Here is a 10,882-nt window from a genome sequence, read left to right as displayed (position 1 = left end):
TAGTGAGTAGTGGAACTCTTGATACTATGGTCCTTAATTAACCTTCAAATCTGATAGACACGCCTATAAGGTAAACAATAATTCCAGGAAGGTATGCACTTATTAGAACAATTAATCATATGTTATCAAAAGTGCAGTTTTTTCTCAGGGAGACTAACAGGTTCCAAGAATCAGAAAAAGCAATTCTATGGTCAGGATGTCCTCTTCTTAGCAGCACTCCTGGAAACACCTCTCTGGTCCTTGGCCATTTAACAATGTGGTCTCTGCCTTGTTCAGGCAAGTGCTACAATTCTTCTTTAGCATGAATAAATAACAAAACAACACCTCGCTCTTCAAGTAGGCCTCCAGCCAGAAGGCACTTAGATTTACTTGTTCCATGGACCAAGAAGCCAGCCGCTTTGTCTCCTGCTCTTGGTATTTCTGCCTCCATTTCCATCACTTCTGTTCATAGGGATCTCAAGAGTCAAAAGAAGTGCTTCACTCATAACTCTTTATCTTGATGGCCGCGAGATCCTTTCATACTGCTTTTGAGATGGCTCATTTTATACACAGAAGAATGGCAAAACTGACCAACCCCACATTTGAGTACCACACACCTACATTGCATGCTTCCCCCCAGTCATTTGGTGGGGGGAAAAACACAGATAGATGAGCCATACCCAGTAGTTCAACTTTGCCATACATTCAAAACAAATAAAAAGTTATAAAATGAAGTCACATAATATATGGAGGAATTGTACATTCTTACAGAAGAATTTAAATAAGGTCTGAAAAAATATAATACAATTATCAGTTATCCCAAACTATATCTCTAAATTCAGTGCAATTCCAATCTAAATCCTAAAAATTATGATATTTTGTAATTGGATGAAGCCTTCTTAAAATGTTTATAAAAGATTAATGTGAGAGTATATGAAAAAATGTTGGATGCGATTTTCTCCAGTAATAGAACCTATTGTAACACAGCTTAACAAAAACAATATGGTATTGGTATAGGTATACATACTATGGTGTGGAACACAATGTAGAAAACTGAAATCAATTCTAGCATATATGATCATTTAAAATACAGCAAAATTGACATTTTAATTTGTGAGAATATAATTGATTATTCTATAAATGTTTCTATCATAACTTCTGTCCACCTAAAAATAAACAAAAACATTTACTTAAAGCAAACAAAAGCATTAATAAGTTCCAGATAGATTAAGATTAATAAATTAATAATAAGTGAATAGATGATAAATTAATAGCTAGATAATTAATATGTTCCCAATAGATTAATAGGTCCCAGATAGACTTAAATGTGAATGGTCAAAATGCAATATCAACTAAGAAAATAAAGAATTTTATATATAAAATTTTTGAACAGTCATGTGATTAGTTTCTTAACCCAAACTAGAAACTTACATATTTTAAATTTTAAAATTAAAATTAACTATATTATTAATACATGCATAATTTAAAATACGGCACAATGATAACACATATCTATAGTCTGGATATGAGGGTATGAGGAGATAGCTGTTCTGAAAGGTTGTTAATGAAAACATGAATTCATGATGCTTTATTGAAAGCTTTATGGATACACCCTTGAATCTGGAAATCTCAATTTTTAAAATTAAAATCAACAGTAGGTAAAGAATATACAAGAGACCATGTATATTACAGCATTGCTATATATATATATTCACTCTAGTGATCAAGTGGATTCCAGCAATGCCACTGTGGGTCCTTATATATACTGTGTGTGTGTGTGTGTGTGTTTGCATGCACAATGGATTTTCAGTGAAGGCATTGTTGAATAAATTATACTATAGTTTAAAAATGGAATATTTTGCAGCCACTAAAAAAATAAATGTGTTCCATGCCAGCTATCTTTTAAAGATTGACATAATATAAATGTTTATAAGACAAGATTTAGAAAATATCTGAGGATGGAGACTATGAATCTGAATTTTATCATGGTCAATTAATGTTTGAGTATTATTTTGAAAATTTGTGGGTGAAGAATAATGTTTGAAAATTATTTTTTAAATTTGTGGTTGAAAATTAATGCCACATAATGACATCTGAATTAACCACATTTTTTAATGAATAGTTGTTCTGAAAATTGTAAGGCAAGAAAATACAGCCTTTATTTGATGCTAGTGGCCTTTTAGGAACATAAATCACAATTTCCCTGATAGGTATTTAGCCTTTTAGTAGTTCCTTACCCCCTTTTCTAGAATAGCCACATTCCAGAGGTCAAGCATCAATTCTCCAAGGAGACATATTCAGATAAGTTATTAAGTGGAATATTTTTGTTTATATCCAGACTCATATTCTTCTGTGATTCTTTGTAGTTCTTAGATCTTTCTAAATCCTTAGAATGTCTTTGAAATAAATCTCTAACAACCCTTAGACATACACATCAAATAACATTATGTGATATTAATCCATAGGAATTCTTTTTACAGTCTACCTGTGTCATTCACTGTGCTAATAATTTTGTACTTAATATCAATCTGATAACAGGTATTATAATAGTTTCTCTAATATGAAATGATAAAAATGTAATTGATTTCTGTCTTCCTGGATCTTAAAGTCTAGTGGAAAAGACTGATAAAGTCTATATTATTATATGTAAATAAGTTCTATATTGCCTTGACATTATCACACTTTTTCACATCTAATCATCTCTGAATCTTGGATGTATCATCACGTAATTGGTAGTTGCTTCTAATTTGTTTTAAGTGATTCACAAAAAATGGTGGATGTGGTAGTCACCTAATCTGGTGTCAATTTGAGGATTAAGAGTGTAGGGGTGGAGTCTAGCCTGTCAATTTGGCGATAGCCAATGAGACCTCTGTGTGGGCATGGCCTCCTGAGATTTCTGGGAAATCCGGTATTCCTTCTTGGAGACAGGAGACACTATCTCATTCAGTTCACTCCCTTGGAGACACTTCTTTCTCTCTGCTCACACCCTGGGAGACATAGCAGCTGACAAGACACATGGACCCACCCTGATGCAGCCCTGAGTGCTGGAAAAGCCATGTGGAGACCCCTGCCAGTGCTGAGATGTCTCCAATTCCACTGGATCCAAAGACTTTCTACCCAATGACCTGTGATCTTCCACATTTGGCATCATTACATGTGTTTCATGAGTCGGAAGAGGACTTTATAGATTGGTATCAGACATATGGGCTAATATCAGACTTATGGATTTGATCTGGACTGGGCTGGGATGTTGTCTCAATGTTCAATTGCTCTCGTATATAAATCTCTATCTTATACACATATATGTGTCCATGGATTTGTTTCTCTAGTCTACACAGACTAACACAGAGGATCTTATAAGTAATAGCATCTTAGATTCACATTATGAAGAAAAAATAAAATGATCAGTCAGAAAAGATAATGGACATACTTAGAGGGCATCAGAGAAGAAGTTCCTTATAGGTTTCCTTTGCTAGACTTCATCAACAACTGCTGGTACAAACATACATGCACATATATATAATACTTTCATTCATATCATCAGAACTTTTATACAGTTCTAAGGGGATGGATATGTACTCAGATTATGTAAATGCTAATGTTTGTTTCCAAAGTTGACTTAAAAGTTGTCTGTTACAATATGGCATGAACTATGCGAGTAGAAATGTAGAAGAAAACAAATGTTCCAACTTGAGAGATATTTATAACTTAGGATAAATAGAACAGATTATATGTGAGAATCTTGGTATAAATTGACTGATAAAAACACAATGAAATACAAAAAGGATTACTAGAATAGAAGCTAATTTTTAAAGATCGTGTCAAATGAAGTAAAATTCTAATTATATTTTCTCTGATGAAAGAAACAAAGACATTCAACTCACTGAGCTCACATATTATGTATAATAATGTTAGGTATGGTAGATTTTACGGATAACACAATGTGAAAGTGAGCAACGTGACTGAAGAATGCATAATTTGGATCAACGATTTGATCCACATGACTACTACATAGTACTGCTGGTAACTTAAAATATGTTATATATTTAATGTAACTAATGAGAACATCTCAAACCAATAAGAAAATTTATGGCGTTTTCCATGAGATGATGGTGGATAAGAACCTTCCCCAAGTTCAAAAAAGAAATAACTAGAGCCTTCATTGAATTTGGCCTTCTAACCTCCTAAATTGTAAGACAATAAAAGCTTGTTTGTTGAAGGGGGAAAAAAGCTTTGTTTTTGTTTGAGAGTGTGGAAGAGTGAGTTCAAGCTATGATACCCTTAGAAAAAAAAAACAAAGAAGAAAAAATTCCCTTTTGTTGAGTTGAATTCAACTCAAAGTGATCCTATAGGAGAGTGCAACTAGTTTAGAATTTCCAAGTTTGTGACCCTTTACAGGAACAAAAAGCTTCATCTTTCTCCCACAGCCCAATGCTTAAACACCCAGTGCTTCGCAAGGGCTCCTTTAAGAAATGACAGGAAATTCTTTTAAGAATTTAAAGCACCAATGCAATTTATAACCAAAATATAATATTAATAACATTTATTTCTAATAATTAAATGAAATAAACATTTTAAAGGACTATCCTTTATTTAAGTGTTGGGCTACTAACTGCAAGGTCTGTGGTTCCAACACACCAATTGATCACTGGAAGAAAAATGAGATTTCTGCTCCCATAAAGCCTTGGAAACCATAGGGTCAATGAGTCAGATTCGATTTCATAGCAGTAACCAGCCAACCCAGCCATCACTTATTAAATAATTTTAGATAGTGACAGTTATTTGTACTGATCTACTAATCAATAAAATGTTTGGAGCTTATACTCTCTCAGTGACACCATAAAAGTATAATGAGAAGCTGATACCAAGGGCTCAAGCAGAGAGAAAATGCTTCGAAAAGGATGATGGCCACATATGTACAAATGTGCTTGATACCATTTATGCTATCATAAATGATATAAGAGCTCCCAATAAAATGTTTTTTTAAATACATAAATAAGAGAAGGCGGGGGGAAGTAAGGCATGGAAATTTGCCACTGTAACGATTATAATCAAGAAATGCCTATGAATCAGTTCCACTCTGCAACATATGAGTCATCATGAGCTGAGAGATATCTGTATAGCAATGAATTATCATTTATTGGGAGTTGTACCGCTATGATGATATAGCATGTGAACTTTTGCAACCAATACTATATGACTACTTACAGCGATATTGTGGGTGCTTTTCAAACTCCCTTATCTCTTTTGTTTTCTTCATGATGTTGTTAAGTAGCCAAAATTCAATGCCTAACTTTATGAACACAAATTGAATATCCCATAAATGTCAAAGAACAAAGAAATACCTCTTTGAAGAAACACAAACAGATTTTCCCCTAGAAGACAAGTTGGCAAGACTAACATGTCCACTTGGGAAACGTCAGGAAAGGCCGCTGTCTAGAAAAGGATCTCCTGTTTGGTAAGGAAGACCGACTGAAACGACAGATACCATGCACGACATATGGATCGCTGCAACAATGAGCTCCAACATTCCAATGAGCATGATGATGGCACAGTACTCGGCAACATTTTTCAGCCTCACATAAATGGGTTCCTGAATTACATTGTCTGCGTTTAAGTTCCACCAGTTTGTTTTCTCTTTGACCAAAGGGTATTTGTTTTACTTACCTCTTCCATCATTTTATAAAATATGTTACTCACCTCATAATGTTTTTGTGAACATCTAGAAATGCATATGAAATCTGTAGCACAAAGTTGGATACATAGCAGATATGAATTAATGGCAGTTGTTATAACAAGTATTCACCAGTTGATACAGTTAATTGGAAGTGCTTTTCATATATATTCATGGTAGGTAGTGATGCATCAGATTAGTGTGAGATATAAACAAATTTGAATTCTAGTACTTGCTGAGCCTCAGTATCCTAATATACAAAATATAAACAAAATTTGTCCAAACACAATTTTATATGGATCAACTAAATGGAGTATGATGGCACAGATGGCATAATTGTTATTTTTTTATTATATATAATGAAATCTGACACAAGTACTAATTTTTGGATACATTTGGATTTTTTCTTCTTTTATCAGAGGATTTATTTCAGGCTATATATATGCTTAGTTTTAGGTACTGGTGAAACTATCATCTTTGCATTGTTAGTCCTAAAAATAAAAAATGAATCTTGAAAATATGCTGGTTATGCCTAGAAAATTCTGAGAAATATTTTGCTTTTGACCATAAGCAAAAATAAATGCAAAATCACAAATTATACAGTACATTTCTAACTTCCAGTGTTTGTTATACAGATAAAGATAAAAGTAGAAAACTTTGACCACATAAATGATGCATTCTAAATTATAAGAATCATGTTGTTTCTTATCTATTCAATATACTGTTTCTTTAAATACAGAGAATAAAACAGGGTTGGCTCTACTGCAGTATTCATAACTAAAGAACTGATCCACTCTACCATAGTCTGACTTGGGCAGAATGATAAACAAGAACATTATCATTTTGCAGGGCAAGGCATGGCCCAATTTAAAAATAACTCTAAATTATTAAGAGGTACTTGAATAACATATGCCTTTGTCCCAAACATGCAACAAATTACTATGAAAAATTATAGATGCCCATATTTTAGCTGATAAATCTCTGTGTGTATGAAGTATAAATTGCTTAGCTTAAGTGTATCTGCATTCTTTGTGATGTGTTGTATTTATTTCCCCTGTACTGTGATCACTGAATGCAGTTAGCATATCAAGTTTGAGTTTTACTCAAGCTGCAGGTAGCACTAATTACTGAGCAGGCAGTTTGACATCTGCAATGAACAAATCTGTATGCATAAAATATAATTACCCTTGAAAGATGTACAATATGTTCTTATTAATGAATGCCAATATATACTCTTTATATTGTTTCAGATCTATTTTAATTCACATCCACATAAATATATTCAGTTTCTTCTCTCATTTTGAAGAGCAAATTCGGCCTATTTTATACAACAGGATGTCAACATATTTCCTTGGGAAAATAATTAAAGGACCTTGAAATTTTCAGGCAAAAACCAAAAGATAAATATCACTGCAAATAGAAAATATATATAAGTCAAGCTTTAAACAAACAGATGTATGCGTTCTCCTTTTTGGATAAAGAAAAGCATTTATAGTCTTTCCGTAAAATACTTTTGAATTGCTGTTTTCCTTGCCTGCTGACAAAATAGATTAGTGGAGATGATTTCTGTCCATAAAAGTTTTTGCACGTTTGACTCAGCAATTTAACTGCTACCAAATTACCCTTTCACCAACATTCCTGTAGTCCAATTTAGAGAGAAATTTGCATTTGTCATTTTGGTATTCTCGCTTCACAATTCCTCTATCATTTTCCCTTTCCTTAAGAAACTGAATATGGTGTTGGAGAGATTTTCTTTTCCTTTGCCTACCCAGCAGCAATTTCTACCTGAAGATGATGTGGAATATGTTCTAAAATAATGCTGATAGGTTCAAATACAGAGGAAGTAAGCAAATTGCCTTTAATGAAATCCAGCATCTTATCTAGTGGTTGCATTTTTAGAGTCAGTATCACTAGCACATATCTACTTCTAACAGTGGGTGTCAATAGGATATATTATGATTATGCAGTAAATTTTAAACAAAAGGCATGAAACTTTTAGCCCTGTGGCAGGAGCTATATGTAAACTAATCATTTGAAGCATATCCTTTGGTTTGAAATAACGAGCACACATGCTAATCTGAAGCAGAACTACATTTGGCTTGCTTTGTTTTTCTTTTCAGCTGAATACTATTTCTTTACAACCATAAAATAGATTGTAGAGTCAGTAGAGCCAAGCTGAAGTATAACATCAATGTCATGATGTGCCTTAGTACATTTGAGGAAGACCCTGCTATTTATTAAAAAAGAAAACAGCCAAAGAAGAGCATTTCCAGGGAAGACACATGACTGTAAATCATCTTCATTTGACTATCCAGCCCTCCATCCTCATTCCTATTACAGTAAGGATCTCCCAAGAATCCACAGTAAGTAGCACATAGGAGATGATTAATAAATGATTGATAAGGGGAAAAAAGTAAATAAATTAAAATTTTCCCTAGGAGGGTTTTAAAAGCCCATATAAGAATTGGATGGGCATATTTTTTTACTATTTACTGGGAGAGTATCCAGAAGGGTTATTATGAAACCCACGGCCATTGAGCTGCTCCAGATTGCTACTCTATCAGATTTCCTCTCTTGGAGTTCAATTCCATTCTCTCTCCTGGGCTTTCAAAGAGCACAGTCAATTCCTAATACAAACTGGAATCTTTCATACTACTGCCCACTACCAATAGTCTATAGACTCTATACAGTTGCAGGGCCATTGTTACTGTTTGATAGTTCTATATATTATATATCACCAACCCATTCAATGAAGCCTAATTATAAATAAATAAATAGATGAGTGAAAGAATGAATAAACAAATACATGTCTTCATGAAACAGAATCAAATGGTAATATAATATCGATTTTGGTGATCTAGTACTATATTGTCCAGAGGTTAAAATCAAACAACCTCACTAATTAAGATGCCTCAGCTCTCCCGTAGGTCTACACAATGACCAATCAATTTGGCAGAAATGCAGTGGCTCTATTTAGCTCACAGTATAGTTATATTATCATAGACTGAACTGGTCCAGGCAGATTTGCAATTTTCATTTAAATGTACTCTCCTTTGGGTATCATGGCTCTTTTTTAAGCCATAGTTTTATGAAAAAGAATATATGTCAAGGTGTTCTCCCACTTTTACGTTTACCTATTAAAAACCCAGGATAATTCTCACACAGGGATAATGCACATCATACTTTTATCTATTAGACTTTGGAAAGTGCCATTAATATATTTGATGGCAATTAATATTAAATGTTAACTATTTTATTTTTCAAAAGAATTATGATACAGAGTACATTCACAACTTTTTTGTTTTGACAGATTAATTACATTTACCATTTTCTGGTAGCCTGATGGCAAGGATAAAAAGCCTTAAATTAAGCAGTTCCAGAATAGTTCTACTCTTTAAATGATATGTTTTAATAAAACACATGATGACTAAAATTTCTAAGAGACTGAAAATAATGTGGGCTGCAGAAATATAACAGGCAGAAATCATCTCAGATTAAAAAGTTACGTAATGAAAGATTACAACAAATATTTGAATAGTGAACAATAAATGCATCAAAACCTGAATAGAAATTTCAGTGGGATTTCTGGGTGCAATACTTTCTTAAACAACTGTACCCTGTGCTCATCAGAATTACAAAAGAAGAAAACAAAGTACTCTTCACTTGAAAATAGCATTGAAAATTTTCCTTATACTTTTTAGGCAAAAGTATTCTCCTGGCAGCAATCGACATCATTTCTTAGGACCCAAGAACTTATCTTACTAAATAACTTACCTATAGAGAATAAAGAAAGCTAGTCTTCTTTTCAATGTCCTTGCCACCAGGTGTATTAATTAAATAGTGAGAATCTGTATGTGTAGTTAGAGTAGATGACCATTAAGGTTCCTTGTATCTCCAATGAACTTAGTTATACCCATGATTCTAATAACATCCAAGTTGCACACGTTAATATAGAAAAATATTACTCTCACTTTTCCTCTTAGAACTTAACTTGATCCTTAGAGATAAAGAAATTCTTCATGTAGCAGAAATAGCTTAAGTAAACCACATGACACATACATTTAAAAGCTTTACTTTGTTTTCAAGCAGCTCCTCTTTTAAGAAAATGTTGTTTAAGTATGTTAAGAGTTTGTACATTTCTAAGAAGATCAGAGTTCATTGCGATTAAGAGATTTCTGAAGGTGAAAAATCAGAGTTCTAAGTAAAAGATGTTATTGATTAAGCAACCAAAGAATAGGATGGTTTCTTGGCAGACCTTAGTAAACACTCAAGTGGTTTAAAAATACTTTGAGGAAACTCATGAAAATAAATGCTTAATAAGTAAGAATCATCTTTGGAAATGAGAACAATAAATCTGAGGAATAAAGACCTTGAACTCACAAAAAACGTACTTTACAAAAATGTGACTAAAATTAATTCAAAAGCCTGGAGATTGCCATCTAAATATTCTATTTGAGAAGGTCAAATATAAATTATGACAGAAAAATTAATTTTTGCTGTAATCTGACAAAAATTTCAAGGCTCATCAGTGTTCACATTCTAGAACTCAGTGATATGGGAATATGTCAGTCCAGAAATAAATATTCCTTACTCTGCGATGTAAATTTTCAAGGAAATAATATCAAAATTTGTACTAGCTTTAAACAGTTGAGCCACAGATATGTAAATAGATCTTGGAATTTGAGAAGTAGAAGAATGGCAGTTATAAAACTTCACACACTTTAGCATATAGATAATCACCTTTGTCTTCCTCAGTTTTCCTCACATGAACTCAGAGATTGGGAGAGAAACTTTGTAATTATACTCAGTTCTTTTGGAGACAGTTGGCCATGTTTGGAAGGAACATTTCAAGCATTGGTGGTTAAATATAGAGGAGCAGCCAGCTAAAGAGACTAGTACCTAAGAAACAAAGAAGTCTGAATTCTAATTGAGTAAATACTTGAGAAATAAATTGTTCAAAACTCCCCTCCTACCCAAGTTGGCAAGAGACTAAACCATAATGTATGGAAGATGTTTTTCTGAATGATAGGTAGAAAGGAAATCTATCTCTAAATAATAGGGACAAGAGACAAAAGAACAGGTTGAAACCAAGGAGAAGGAAACAATGGTTCATATTATTGGTATAAAAACCTACTATGAAGAAGGAGTAAACTATTTCTGTGGGATTAACCACTGAAAACACTATTAATAGCATGGAAATGTCAGGTATTGAAAACCTCATGCATAGCA

Source organism: Tenrec ecaudatus, chromosome X (assembly GCF_050624435.1).
Source record: "Tenrec ecaudatus isolate mTenEca1 chromosome X, mTenEca1.hap1, whole genome shotgun sequence".
NCBI classification, from domain to species: domain Eukaryota; kingdom Metazoa; phylum Chordata; class Mammalia; order Afrosoricida; family Tenrecidae; genus Tenrec; species Tenrec ecaudatus.
Note: the sequence above shows the minus strand (reverse complement) of the source record.